This window comes from Martes martes, assembly GCF_963455335.1.
Source record: "Martes martes genome assembly, chromosome: 5".
NCBI lineage: Eukaryota > Metazoa > Chordata > Mammalia > Carnivora > Mustelidae > Martes > Martes martes.
The window spans coordinates 8496936-8512974 of NC_137892.1; the positions used below are offsets into that span (position 1 = coordinate 8496936).

The window sequence follows — 16039 nt, forward strand, 5'->3', positions numbered from 1 at the left end:
TTTTGCATCCCTACAAACCGTGTAAGTGGTTTCCCTTCCTTCTGCATCCAAATCAATACCTGCTATTTCCTGTGTTATTGATTTTAGGCATTCTAAGTGGTGTGAGGTGATATGTCCTTGTAGTTTTGATTTGTATTTCCCCAATAAGTGTTTGAGCATCTTTTCATGTGTCTATTCACCATTCTGATAGAGAATTTAAAGTAATGATCAAAAGACACTTATTGGCTTAAAAAAGAGTGGAAGATATCAGGGAGACCCTTAACAAAAGGATAAAAAGACCAATCAGAGATGAATAACACAATAAAGGAAATTAAAAATGCACTGGCTGGAATAAATAGCAGGCTGGAGGATGCAGAAGGATAAATCAGCATACTGGCAGACAGAGAGATGGAAAGTAATCAAGATGACCAGGTGAGAGAGAAAAAAATGTGAAAACTGAGAGTAGGCTAGGGAACACAGCAACACCTTTAGGCACAGTAACGTTCACATTATAGGGCTCATGAAGGAGAAGAGAGTAAATGGGGCACAAAATTTACATGAAAAAATAATAGTTGAATATGTCCTGAATCTGAGGAATGAAACAGAAATCCAGATGCAGGAGACAAAAGGGTCTTCCAAGAAAGTCACCCTAGGGAGGTTTACACCAAAATACATGTTAATTAAAATGTCAAAATGTAAAGATAAACAGAGAATTTTAAAAGCCACAGAAGAAATGAAATCGGTTCCATTCAAGGGAAACACTATAAGGATATCTGTGAATTTTTCAGCAGAAACTTTGCAGTCCAGAAGACAGTTGCATTATACAGTCAAGGTGCTGAAAAAGGTGGCGGAAAAAAACCCAAAAAATGACAACAAAAAAACACCAGCAGCCACGAATATTTAGCAAAGGTATCATTCCAAATAGAAGTAGAGATGAAGATTTTTTCTTAGGGAAAAAAACAAAAGGCATGACCACTAAGTCAGCCCTCTACAAATATGTTAATGGGGATTCTTTCAGTGGAAAAGAAAAATCCTTGAGTAAGAAAATAAAATGCAGGAAAACAGAAAATATAACTATACCTATAAAAATCAGTGAAGGGGCTCACAAAATAAAATAATATAAATTATAAAACCGTATATTTAAAATGTTTGGGGTAGAGGAATAAATATTTAATTCAAACTTAAGTATCCATCAACTTAATATAACCTGCTATAAGCAGAAGTTTTATATTAACATTATTATAATCACAAATAAAAATAATACATAAGCAAAAATTACAGATAAAGGAAACCAAGTATACCACTTAAGCAAACTAATTTATTGTGAAAAAAAAAAAAACCTGGGGAAGCAAGGAACGAAGAAAACTACAGAACAACCACAGAACAAGTAACAAAGTAGTAATACTTATTGAACATACCTATCAATAATTACTTTGAATGTGAATGGAATAAGTCAAAAGACATAAGGTGTTAGAATGGGTTAAAAAAAAAATCTATATGCTGCCTACAAGAGACTTACTTCAGACCTAACGACAAATGCAGATTGAAAGTGAGGGGATAGAGCAAAAATTTACATATGGATATGAAAAGATACCCAGTTTAGCCATAATTATAGTAGACAAAATATAGTCTTAATTTTTAAAAAATAATTAAAAGATTTAAAAAATGTATTTATTTGAGAGAAAGAGAGAGACAGAGAGAGCACGAGTGAGGGAAGAGGCAAAGGGAGTGGGAGAAGCAGACTCCCACTGAGCTGGGAGCCCAATGAGAAGCTCTATTCCAGGAACCTGAGATCATAACCTGAACTGAAGGCAGACATTTAATCATCTGAGCCAACCAGATGTCCCCAGAAAATATCTTTGAAACGAAGACTGTTCCAAGAGACAAAGAAAAACTATGTAATTATAAAGGATCCAATCTAAGAAGATGATATAACAATCTTAAGTATTTATGCACCCAATACAGAAAAAACCAAATACATAAAACCATTACTAATGCAGATAAGGGAACTAATAGAAAATAATACAATGATAACATGGGAGCTTTGCATCCTACTTACTTCAACGGACAGATCATCCAAACAAAGAAACAGTGGCTTTTATTGACACGTTGGCACAGGAGGATTTAAAAATATATTCGGAACATTCCACCCTTAAGCAGTAGACTACACATTCTTCTCAAAGGCACATAGACCATTCTTCAGAATAGATTACATATTAGTCCAGAAAGCAAAACTCAACAATTCAAAAACACTTGTCAGACCATGAATATTTTCTGACCACAATACGAAATTAGAAATCAGCCACACACACACAAAAAATATGGAAATGTCATAGATGCATGGAGTTGACATAACATTGCTAAACAATGAATGGGTCAAACATGAAATCCAAGAAGAAATGATAAGTGGCATGGGAAGATATGAAAATGAAAACACAGAGGTCCAAAATCTTTGGAGTGCAGGAAAAGTGGTCCTTAGAAGGAATTTTATAGCAATACAGGCTTACTTCAACAAGCAAGAGAAATCTCATCAACAACCTAAAGTTACACCTCAAGGAGCTGGAAAAAGAAGAACCAACAAAAGTCAAACCCATAGAAGGAAGGAAATAATAAAGATTAGAGCAGAAATAAACAAATTAGAAACTTGAAAAAAATGAAAAAAAGAAGAATAAAATCAGGAGCTGTTTTTTCTTAAAAGATAAAATTGATAAACCTTAGCCAAACTCATCAGAGGAGAACTTAAATAAATAAAATCAGAAATGAAAGAGAAAAACTAAAAAGTGACACCATAAAATGCAAAAGATTATCAGAGAATATTACAAAAATTATAATCCAACCAATTGCACAGTACAGAAGAAATAGATAAATTCCTAGAAACATTATAGCCTTCCAAAACTGAATCAGGAAGAAAAAAAATTCTAAATATTTATTAGAAATAAAATTGAATTAGTAATCAAAGAACTCCCAGCACACAAAAGGCTAGGACCAGAGGGACGCACAGGTGAGTTCTACCAAATAACTGAAGAAGAATTAGTACTCATTCTTCTCAAACTATTGTAAAAATAAATAAATAAGCAAACAAACAAACAAACAAATAAGCAAACAAACAAAAAAAATAAAAGGAAAGATTCCAGATTCATTCTACAAAAGGAACATTACTGTGAAATTAAAACCAGGTCAAAACACTACAAAGAAAAGAATCAGTATATTGATTGCTATATGTTAACCAACTAATTTATAACAATGGAGGCATGAATAGACAATGAAGAAATGAGTCTCTTTAACTAGCAGTGTTGTGCATCTTGGACAGCAACATGCAAAAGAATGAAACTGAACCAGTTTCTTAGACCATCCATTAAAATGAACTCAAATTGGATAAAGACCTGTATGTGAGATGTGAAACCATCAAAATATAGAAGAGATCATAGTACTTTTTTGATATTGACCTAAGCAACGTTTTTCTAAATATGTCTCATTTCTAAATATATCTCTAAATATGCCTCATTTCTAAATATGTTTATCTAAATATGTCTCATTTCTAAACATGTCTCAAACCATTGGAGGTACACTGAAACAAAGATATTTTTAACAAATTAAAAATAGATTACCTTATGATCTTATTATAAATAATAAGTTGCTGAAAGTGGAAAGTGGCAATTAGATACAAAATAATATATATGGAGGAGCAATGTTTTCTACAGATTTATGAACAATCAGCATAGAAAATATTAAAATACCATAAAATTTAATACTTATTTTGATGTTCTCACCTAAGGACCAAGTTCATGACACACTCTCTAAAATATAACACTTTGCCCTATTGAATAGTTCAAGCTAAAAGAATGTAGAGATTTCAGGTACAAGTTAAGACATTCTGGCTACCCCTCAAGGAAGTCATTAGTCCTTCATGTGAGAATTGCCCTTTCCACACCCAGAAGAAAGGAACAACCTTAATGACAAGACTGTAGGACATTGAGAGCAATCTAAACTGGCTAGGTTTCCCCAAGTTTTCTAAATGGAGTCATACCCATTTTTGTCCTATCACATTTCCCATGACTCTTCACACTTCACTGTCCCTAATATAAAATCATTGAGGTCTAACTGCATGTTATAGTACTTCATTTTCTTATGAAAGCATCTGTGCTCTCTAAAATGCTCATCAAATACTTGTACATTTTTTTTCTTTTGTCCGTATGGCTTTTGATAATTTAGAAGAATGAAAGAAGAATATATTTGTCTTCCCCTACACAAATGGATGGATTTTTTTTTGTTTTATATTGAGTGTAATTCAGACATGCAAGCAATGTCAACGATCATTTTATATAATCCACACATAGTTCACATGTATACAATTTCAAACAAAATAAACATTTAAAATTAAATGGTATTTAGATTCATTCAACTGTTAAGAATTAAGATGTTCTAAACAATCCATCTGAATTTTTGTGACGTTGATTATCAGAATGACTTATGTTTCTCTTATGAATGTAAATTGTTTCTACAATTTTATAAACCACTTGACATAATTCCAAGACCATGACCATTTTCATATCCTATGAACCAACAAATCCAGTCATATATGCATACCCAGTAAAAGGTTTTGACCATAGGAAATGGGGGACATTAATATTGGTACATGCAATATAAGTAATAGCATAGAACTGAAAATCGTCTGTCATCCACCAAAGTATGAACAGGTATTTGATAAAGTTAAAAAAGGGAATTTTAGCAAACAGTAAAATCTATGATGTCCCAAATTTACATTCAACTGTAATAATATAGTGCAATAATATCAGGTGAACAAAAGTTCTAAAACAACGTACAGCATAGAACCTTTATATACTATTCAAAACACTGGTGGTTCCATAATTTTCTATAACATTTTATATTTTTCCATGAATATATTTTGGCAATACTATAATGTAGCAAGACAATGATAGTCTAGGAATTCAAAACAATGGAGGAGGCGTGAAGATAGGATAGAAGCTCTGAGGACCTCTAACAATTTTACTATTTTATTTCTTGAGTTGCTGGTAGACTTACAGTTGCACTATATAGTAATAGATATATTATAATAAAGATAATAATAAAGATATCCATGGATGAAATAATGAAATTTATTTTGAATTAAGAATGAGTGCCCCTAAGACAGATAAAATTGTTATGAAAGCCATTGAAAATGGACACATAGATGTCAATAAATCTGTCTCATATATGAAAAAAATACATTTTTTTGGTATTTTTCTTTTTGTATATTTTCTTAATTTTGCATTTAAATCCCAGTTAAGTGGGGCACCTGGGTGGCTCAGTCAGTTAAACATTTGCCTTCAGCTCAGGTCATGGAGCCTGGTATCAAGCTCCCTGCTGAGGTGGGTGTCTACTTCAACCTCTCCCTCACCACTCTTTCCCAACTCCTGCTCTCTCTCTCTTTCTCTCTCTCGCAAATAAATAAATAAATAGGTAGGAGGAGGTGCCGTTTCAACCTGTACCCTAAAGTGAGTTGATTACCTACCAAAGAACTCCAATCAGCCATGAAATCAGCCTGAGATCAGAATTATACACGTCTGGATGTCTACAGGGGCAGAAGACACCAGTGGGCAGGTAAAGCAGAGTGGGAACATCAGACTGATATCAGAAGAGAAACAAAAGGGGGAGGGAGCCACCAGAGGCGACCAATGGGAGAGTGATACCCCAGTACGAGAGTGCCCTGCGTCTGGGGACCAGCATTAACTTGGAGTCTGGTTGAAAGCACTCAAAAAGATCAAAGGATCGTGGGGGGAAATTGCGGGAATCGGGGCAGCTAGGGACAGGGGCTTAAGTCCCCGGACCCAGGACAGCCTCCCCTGGTGCTGAGCCAGAGAGAGGAAGGCAGAGAAACCAGGTCTTGGTCCCCGAGCTGCCAGCATGCCTGAGAATGCGTGGAGTCTGGCTCCCGTGAGTGGCTGGGAGCCTCACCAGATGGCAGAATGCGCACCTTGCTATCAGCCTGAGATGCGCGCGCCCCACACCCTCCCCGGGAGAGGTGCGTGCAAGCCCGGCGCTCTTAGACCCAGAAAGACCAGGCACCCCCGGCCCCGGCCAGCGGGAAAATCTCAGTGTGCAATCGCTGCTTGGAACCTCTCTAGTGGTCTGGAGCTGCCTAGACAGCCGCACTGCCGTGGTCTTGCATACAGGCAGGAGATCCTGCATCCCCAGGGACTGCAACTAGGAACCTGCTCTGCCAGAGGCCATGGGGGAATTTATATGGGCTCTGCAGCACCCACAGGGGAGCAGACTGAGGCTTCTCTCTGAGAGGGAGGTTGGGGTGCAGTTTGCTTTCCTCTAAACCTCCAAAAACCATCAAAAGCTGTCAAGGCGAGAGAAAAGAAGTGAACAAAAATAAAAACCTCCAGAGAACAAAAGCCTGAAAAAAACCAGCTTCCTCAGAGCCCACCCCCTTGAGGGGGCCTGGTGGACTTAACTCAGGGAACATCACTGACTGAAAACCCACGTGGCAGCCCCCTCCCCCAGAAAACAAATCAGGAAAGGAAAAAAAAAAAGACTACAAGAGAACTACCACCACTACTTCATAGATACAACTTTTATTTTTAACTCATTCCCACTATTCTGGTTCATTTTTTTTCTTTTTTTTATATAGATAATTTTTTAACCACTGTGATTTACCATCACAGTGAGATGTCCAGTACATCAAATTCCATGATAAACTTCTAACCTGAACTTTTTGACACATACAACTGTGTTTTTCTTTTGCTTTTCTATTTTTTAAATTTTTTTAAAAAAATTTTCAGTTTAGTTTAGTCCAGTTTATTCCTTTTTTTTATAAGATTTTATTCATGTATTTGACAGACAGAGATCACAAGCAGGCAGAGAGGCAGGCAGAGAGAGAGGAGGAAGCAGGCTCTCTGCCGAGCAGAGAGCCCGATGCGGGGCTCGATCCCAGGACCCTGAGATCATGACCTGAGCTGAAGGCAGAGGCTTAACCCACTGAGCCACCCAGGCGCCCCCAGTTTATTCCTTTTTTATTTTTATTTTCTAATATTCATATAGAGTTAAACTTCAAGATAACCCCCTTTCTCCAATCAATGCTACCCCTATAGGTAAACCAATTTTTAATCCCCCTTTATCTTAGGAAAGTTGAGTCCTTTAACGAAGATATCAAGATACATCCAGGAAGAATCAAAAGAACCTTCCTCGCCCACACTGAGAAAGTATAACCATGCTCCCATCTTTTTCTTCTGCCAGTGTCTTTGTGTCTTTATGTTTGTCCTGATAGTATATAAATCTTATACTTGAGGTTCTTTTTGACGAGGTTCTTACTTTTTTGCTTATATATATATATATTTTTTTCTCTCGTCATATAATTTTATCAGTCTTTTTGTTTGTTTGTTTTGGTTTGTATACTTTATAAAGCTTACCTTGGGGCCCATTTGGGCTGAAACTTCTCTTTTATCTTCCTTTATTTTCCTGTCTCTCTCTCTTTTTTCTTTTTCTTTTCTTTTTTCTCTCATTTGGGTGGGGAATCCTGAGTGCTCAGAAGCGTTCCAGGGTGCACCTTGACTGCACCACGGTCGATACATCCAGCTACATCTGTCCAGTCATCTCTCACCAAAATGACTAGGAGGAGGAATCCCCAACAGAAGAAAAATACAGAGGATGGGCCTTCCGCAACAGAGCTAATGGCTATTAACATAGACAATATGTCAGAAAGAGAATTCAGGCTAACAATTATCCAGGCAATAGCTAGGTTGGAGAAAGCCATGGATGACCAAACGGAATTGATTAGGACAGAATTGAAAGCCACCAGGGATGATGTTCATAATGTTAGGGCAGAGCTGAAGGCCACCAGGGATGAGGTTCACAATGCTCTCAATGAGTTCCAATCTAATCTAAATTCTCTAAAAGCTAGGGTAACTGAGACAGAAGATAGAATTAGTGATCTGGAGGACAAACAGATAGAGAGAAAGGATCAGGAGGAAGCCTGGAACAAACAGCTTAGAAGCCATGAAAATAGAATCAGGGAAATAAATGATGCCATGAAACGTTCCAATGTCAGAATTATTGGAATCCCTGAAGGGGAGGAGAAAGAAAGAAGTCTAGAAGATATAGTGGAACAAGTTCTTCATGAAAATTTTCCCAATCTCGCGAGTGGAACGAGTGTTCATGTACTAGAGGCAGAATGGTCTACCCCAAAGATTATAAATTCCAAAAAAACATCCAGGCATCTCATAGTAAAACTGAGGAATCATAATTATAGATACAATCTCTTGAAAGCTGCTAGGACAAGGAAGCTCCTTATGTACAGAGGAAAGCCCATCAGAATAACGTCAGACCTGTCCACAGAGACCTGGCAAGCCAGAAAGGGCTGGCAAGATATATTCAGGGCACTAAATGAGAAGAACATGCAGCCAAGAATACTTTATCCAGCAAGACTGGCATTCAAAATGGATGGAGAGATAAAGAGTTTCCAAGACCGGCAAGGCTTAAAAGACTATGCGACCACCAAGCTGACACTGCAGGAAATATTAATGGGGGTTCTATAAAAGAGGAACAATCCTAAGAATAACATTGAACAGAAATATAGAGACAATCGACAGAAAGAAAGACTTCAAAGGGAACACAATGTCAATCAAAACGTATCTCTCAATAATCACTCTCAATGTGAATGGCCTAAATGCGCCCATAAAACGACACAGGGTTGCAGATTGGATAAAATGACAGGACCCATCCATATGTTGTCTACAAGAGACCCATTTTGAACCTAAAGATACACCCAGACTGAAAGTGAAGGGGTGGAGAAGCATCTTTCATGCCAATGGGCCTCAAAAGAAGGCCAGAGTAGCGATTCTCATATCAGATAAATTAGATTTTAAAATAAAGACAGTAGTCAGAGATACAGAAGGGCACTACATAATTCTTAAAGGGACTATCCACCAAGATGATCTAACAATTGTAAATGCCTATGCCCCCAATATGAGAGCAGCCAATTACATAAGAAAATTATTAATCAAGATAAAGTCTCATATTGATATGAATACATTAATAGTCGGAGAACCTAACAAGCCTCTCTCAGTAATAGACCGATCATCCAAGCAGAAAATCAATAAAGAAACAAGAACATTGAGTGACACAGTGAACGAGATAGACCTCATAGACATATACAGAACATTCCACCCTAAAACCACAGAATACTCATTCTTCCTGAATGCACATGGAACCGTCTCCACAATAGACCACATACTGGGTCACAAATCAGGGATCAACTGATATCGAAAGACTGAGATGATTTCCTGCATATTATCAGATCACAATGCTTTGAAACTGGAGCTCAATCACAAGGAAAAGTTCAGAAGGAACTCAAACAAATGGAAACTAAAGACCACCTTGCTTAAGAATGCTTGGATCAACCAGGAGATCAAAGAAGAACTTCAAAAATTCATGGAAACCAATGAGAATGAAGACACTTCACTCCAAAACCTATGGGATACAGCAAAGGCGGTCCTAAGGGGGAAATACATAGCCATCCAAGCCTCCTTCAAAAAATTGAAAAATCCAGAATACACCAGCTCTCTCTATACCTTAAAGAACTGGAGAATCAATGACAAATCAAACCAACTACACACGTAAGAAGGGAAATAATCAAGATTAGAGCAGAGATCAACGAGGTAGAAACCAGAGATACAGTAGAACGTATCAATGAAACTAGAAGCTGGTTTTTTGAAAGAATCAATAAGATCGATAAACCATTGGCCACACTAATCCAAAAGAAAAGAGAGAAAGCCCAAATTAATAAAATTATGAATGAAAAGGGAGAGATCACAACTAACACCAAGGAAGTAGAAACAATCATCAGAAGCTATTATCAACAGTTATATGCCAATAAGCTAAGCAACCTAGATGAAATGGATGCATTCCTGGAAAACTATAAATTCCCAAAATTGAACCAGGAAGAAATTGACAACCAAAATAGACTAATATCTAGTAACGAGATTGAAGCAGTGATCAAAAACCTTCCAAATAACAAGAGTCCAACACCTGACGGATTCCCTGGGGAATCCTATCAAACTTTCAAAGAAGAAATAACACCTGTTCTCCTGAAGCTGTTTCAAAAAATTGAAGCAGAAGGAAAACTTCCAGACTCTTTTTATGAAGCCAACATTACCCTGATCCCCAAACCAGGCAAAGACCCTATCTAAAAGGAGAATTTCAGACCAATATCCCTGATGAATATGGATGCTAAGATTCTCAACAAGATCCTAGCAAACAGGATCCAACAGCACATTAAAAAGATTATCCACCATGACCAGGTGGGATTCATCCCTGGGTTACAAGGATGGTTCAACATTCACAAATCAATCAATGTGATAGAACAAATCAATAAGAGAAGAGAGAAGAACCACATGATTCTCTCAATTGTTGCAGAAAAAGCATTTGACAAAATCCAGCATCCGTTCCTGATTAAAACGCTTCAAAGTATAGGGATAGAGGGAACATTCCTGAACTTCATCAAATCTATCTATGAAAGACCCACAGCAAATATCATCCTCAATGGGAAAAAGCTTGCAGTCTTCCCGTTGAGATCAGGAACACGACAAGGATGCCTACTCTCACCACTCTTGTTCAACATAGTATCAGAAGTCCTAGCAACAGCAATCAGACAACAAAGAGAAATAAAAGGTATCCAAATTGGCAAGGAAGAAGTCAATCTCTCTCTCTTCGCACATGACATGATTCTTTATATGGAAAACCCAAAAGACTCCACCCCCAAACTACTAGAACTCATACAGCAATTCAGTAATGTGGCAGGATACAAAGTCAATGTCCAGAAATCAGTGGCTTTCTTATACACTAACAATGAAAATACAGAAAGGCAAGTTAGAGAATCGATTCCATTTACTATAGCACCAAGAACCATAAGATACCTCGGAATAAACCTAACCAAAGAGGTTAAAGATCTGTACTCGAGGAACTACAGAACACTCCTAAAAGAAATTGAAGAAGACACAAAAAGATGGAAGACCATTCCATGCTCTTGGATCAGAAGAATAAACATTGTTAAAATGTGTACACTGCCCCGAGAAATCTATACTTTTAATGCCATTCCGATCAAAATTCCACCGGTATTTTTCAAAGAGCTGGAGCAAATAATCCTAAAATTTGTATGGAATCAGAAGAGACCCCGAATCGCTAAGGAAATGTTGAAAAACAAAAATAAAACTGGCGGCATCACGTTACCTGATTTCAAGCTTTACTACAAAGCTGTGATCACCAAGACAGCATGGTACTGGCATAAAAACAGACACATAGAGCAGTGGAACAGAGTAGAGAGCCCAGATATGGACCCTCAACTCTATGGTCAAATAATCTTTGACAAAACAGGAAAAAATATCCAGTGGAAAAAAGACAGTCTCTTCAATAAATGGTGCTGGGAAAACTGGACAGCTATATGTAGAAGAATGAAACTCGACCATTCTCTTACACCGTACACAAAGATAAACTCAAAGTGCATAAAAGACCTCAACGTGAGACAGAAATCCATCAGAATCCTTGAGAACATAGGCAGTAACCTCTTTGATATCAGCCACAGCAACTTCTTTCAAGATATGTCTCCAAAGGCGAAGGAAACAAAAGCGAAATTGAACTTTTGGGACTTCATCAAGATCAAAAGCTTCTGCACAGCAAAAGAAACAGTCAACAAAACAAAGAGGCAACCCACGGAATGGGAGAAGATATTTGCAAATGACAGTACAGACAAAAGGTTGATTTCCAGGATCTATAAAGAACTCCTCAAACTAAACACACAAAACAGATAATCATATTAAAAAATGGGCAGAAGATATGAACAGACACTTCTCCAATGAAGACATACAAATGGCTACCAGACACATGAAAAAATGTTCATCATCACTAGCCATCAGGGAGATTCAAATCAAAACCACATTGAGATACCACCTTACACCAGTTAGAATGGCCAAAATTAGCAAGACAGGAAACAACGTGTGTTGGAGAGGATGTGGAAAAAGGGGAACCCTCTTACACTGTTGGTGGGAATACAAGCTGGTGCAGCGTCTTTGGAGAACAGTGTGGAGATTCCTCAAGAAATTAAAAATAGAGCTTCCCTATGATGCTGCCATTGCACTACTGGGTATTTACCCCAAAGATACAGATGTAGTGAAAAGGAGGGCCATCTGTACCCCAATGTTTATAGCAGCAATGGCCACGGTCACCAAACTGTGGAAAGAACCAAGATGCCCTTCAACGGATGAAAGTATAAGGAAGATGTGGTCCATATACACTATGGAGTATGATGCCTCCATCAGAAAGGACGAATACCCAACTTTTGAAGCAACATGGACGGGACTGGAAGAGATTATGCTGAATGAAATAAGTCAAGCAGAGAAAGTCAAGTGTCATATGGTTTCACTTATTGGTGGAGCATAACAAATAATATAGAGGACAATGTTAGATGGAGAGGAGAGGGGACTTGAGGGAAATTGGAAGGGGAGGTGAACCATGAGAGACTATGGACTCTGAAAAATAACCTGAGCATTTTGAAGGGGCAGCGGGTGGGCGGTTGGGGGCGCCAGGTGGTGGGCATTAGGGAGGGCACGGATTGCATGGAGCACTAGGTGTGGTGAAAAAACAATGAATACTGTTATGCTGAAAAAAAAATAAAAGTCATCAAAGAGGAAAAAAAAAGAAATAAAAAATTAAAAAGAAAATAAATAAATAAATAAATATATCTTTCTTAAAAAATCCATTTAGCATACAGTGTAATATTAGTTTCATGTACAATTCGACACTTTCATACAACACACAGTGCCCATTACAAATATATTTCAAATTTAGTACCAATCCATTGCATTAAGTATTCCAACAAATAAATACTAGGATGTTTTTACACATTCCTGATTGAATTATTTAATACATGGGGAGATGGTGAGGAGAAGGGAGTTGAGGGAATTTGGAGGGGGGATGAACCATGAGAGACTATGGACTCTGAAAAACAATCTGAGAGTTTTGAAGGGGCAGGGGTTGGGAGGTTGGGGGAGCCAATCCCCATGCAACCAATGTATTGCATGGAGCACTGGGTGTGGTGAAAATCAATGAATACTGTTACGCTGAAAATAAATAAAAAATTTGAAAAAAAAAAGGAAAAAAAAGAATGAATCTGGAATTTTTCCTTTTATTTATTTGTTTGTTTGCTTATTTATTTTTACAATAGTTTGGGAAGAATGAGCACTAATTCTTCTTCAATGATTTGGTAGAACTCACCTGTGAGTCCCTCTGGTCCTAGCCTTTTGTGTGCTGGGAGTTTTTTGATTACTAATTCAATTTTATTTCTAATAAATATTTAGAAATTTTTTCTTCCTGATTCAGTTTTAGAAGGCTATAATGTTTCTAGGAATTTATCTATTTCTTCTGTACTGTGCAATTGGTTGGATTATAATTTTTGTAATATTCTCTGATAATCTTTTGCATTTTATGGTGTCACTTTTTAGTTTTTCTCTTTCATTTCTGATTTTATTTATTTAAGTTCTCCTCTGATGAGTTTGGCTAAGGTTTATCAATTTTATCTTTTAAGAAAAAACAGCTCCTGATTTTATTCTTCTTTTTTTCAAGTTTCTAATTTGTTTATTTCTGCTCTAATCTTTATTATTTCCTTCCTTCTATGGGTTTGACTTTTGTTGGTTCTTCTTTTTCCAGCTCCCTGAGGTGTAACTTTAGGTTGTTGATGAGATTTCTCTTGCTTGTTGAAGTAAGCCTGTATTGCTATAAAATTCCTTCTAAGGACCACTTTTCCTGCACTCCAAAGATTTTGGACCTCTGTGTTTTCATTTTCATATCTTCCCATGTCACTTATCATTTCCTCTTGGATTTCATGTTTGACCCATTCATTGTTTAGCAATGTTATATCAACTCCATGCATCTGTGACATTTCCAGATTTTGTGTGTGTGTGTGGTTGATTTCTAATTTCGTATTGTGGTCAGAAAATATTCATGGTCTGACAAGTGTTTTTGAATTGTTGAGTTTTGCTTTCTGGACTAATATGTAATCTATTCTGAAGAATGGTCTATATGCCTTTGAGAAGAATGTGTAGTCTACTGCTTAAGGGTGGAATGTTCCGAATATATTTTTAAATCCTCCTGTGCCAACGTGTCAATAAAAGCCACTGTTTCTTTGTTTGGATGATCTGTCCGTTGAAGTAAGTAGAATGCAAAGCTCCCATGTTATCATTGTATTATTTTCTATTAGTTCCTTTATCTGCATTAGTAATGGTTTTATGTATTTGGTTTCTTCCATATTGGGTGCATAAATACTTAAGATTGTTATATCATCTTCTTAGATTGGATCCTTTATAATTACATAGTTTTTCTATGTCTCTTGGAATAGTCTTCGTTTCAAAGACTATTTTCTGGGGATACCTGGGTGGCTCAGATGATTAAATGTCTGCCTTCAGTTCAGGTTATGATCTCAGGTTCCTGGAATAGAGCTTCTCATTGGGCTCCCAGCTCAGTGGGAGTCTGCTTCTCCCACTCCCTCTGCCTCTTCCCTCACTCGTGCTCTCTCACACATGCATCTATTCAACAACAGATTTAATGTTTTAACTATGTGTGACAGTGCTACATGCATAGATATCAATATCTATATCTATATCTATATCTATATCTATGCCTATATCTATATGTATCACACAAACACACACATGCTATTCTGAAACCAGCAGGATGAAGATAGTCATCAGTTTATTTATTTCACAGATATTTCCTAGAGTTTACGTATTCCAAAATAGTATTCCAGTCAAAGAGGAATGCTGTTCAATAGCAATCAATAGGGGTTCCTAAGGTGACTTTTGTGTGTAAATAGCCATTATACCAACCGTCTTCTTATGGCCCAAATAACCTCCTTATTCCTCAGACTGTAGATAAGTGGGTTCACAAGAGGTGTGATCATGGTGTAAAACACTGCCACTGCCTTATCCTCTCCTGGAGAGTGCAAGGAGTGTGGCCTTGTATAGGTGGAGAGAGCAGTCACATAGAATAAGCTTGCCACTATCAAGTGAGAGGAGCAAGTGGAGATAGCTTTTATGTGTCCTTTACCTGAGCTCATCTGGAACACCACAGTAAGGACACAGGCATAGGAAGTTAGAATGGCCATTAATGGTACCAGGAGAATAATAAGCCCACTCATGAAGACTATGCTCATACTGGGACGTGTCCTGACACACCAATGGCAAAAGAGATGGAATTTCACAGAAGAAGTGGTTGATGAGCCATGACCTTACAAAATGGAAGATGAAATACATACAATGTGTGTATTAAAGCATTGATAGAACCACTGGTCCATGCACATGTGACCACGAACCAACAGATCTTCTTCCTCATGAGTACGGGATAGTGTAAAGGGTGACAGATGGCTACATATCGATCATAGGACATGAAACCAAGGAGAAGGGCTTCAGTTCCACCAAGTGCCAAGAATACAAATGTTTGAATCTTACAGCCTAAAAAAGTAATGGTCTTACTATTTGACAGAAAGTTAGTGGTCATCTTGGGCACTGTCATGGAAATATTCATTATATCATGAAGGAGAGCTTACTGAGTAAAAAGTACATTGGACTGTGGAGTCTGGTGTTTAGTTGAATGAGAAGAACCAGTACAATATTCCCCAACAGAGCCACTGCAAAGAGAATTACAATGGCAACAAAGAGGAAAGCATCCTTTTGACCAAAGTGGAAAAGACCAGAGAGTATAAAATCTGTTTCAGCACTTTGATTTCCTGTCTTCATAGTTTAATTCTGAATATCATAGCAGATCGTATCTAACGATTCCATGTAAAGAAAATGAGTGCCCTTTAAGAGAAAATAAAATTATTATTAAATTAGTTGAATCGCCTCCAGATCATTTCCCCAGCCTAGTAAAGCATCCATACTGTACACTACTTTGAGTTTCTTCCCAAAATGAGTGGAAAATAACATTATCATATCGCAGTAAATTTGGGAGTGCAAGCCCTGGATGATCATGTGTTAATAGAAATCTTTACACAGAAGACAATTTTTAG

General features: G+C 37.3%; 1 pseudogene across 1 annotated transcript; it reads right to left on the bottom strand.

The window, feature by feature from the left end:
• Positions 1-14848: 14848 nt before the first annotated feature.
• LOC308342642 (olfactory receptor 2AK2-like) lies at positions 14849-15767 on the bottom strand (annotated as a pseudogene). Its single transcript has one exon. The product of its transcript is annotated as an olfactory receptor 2AK2-like (transcript).
• Positions 15768-16039: the final 272 nt, after the last annotated feature.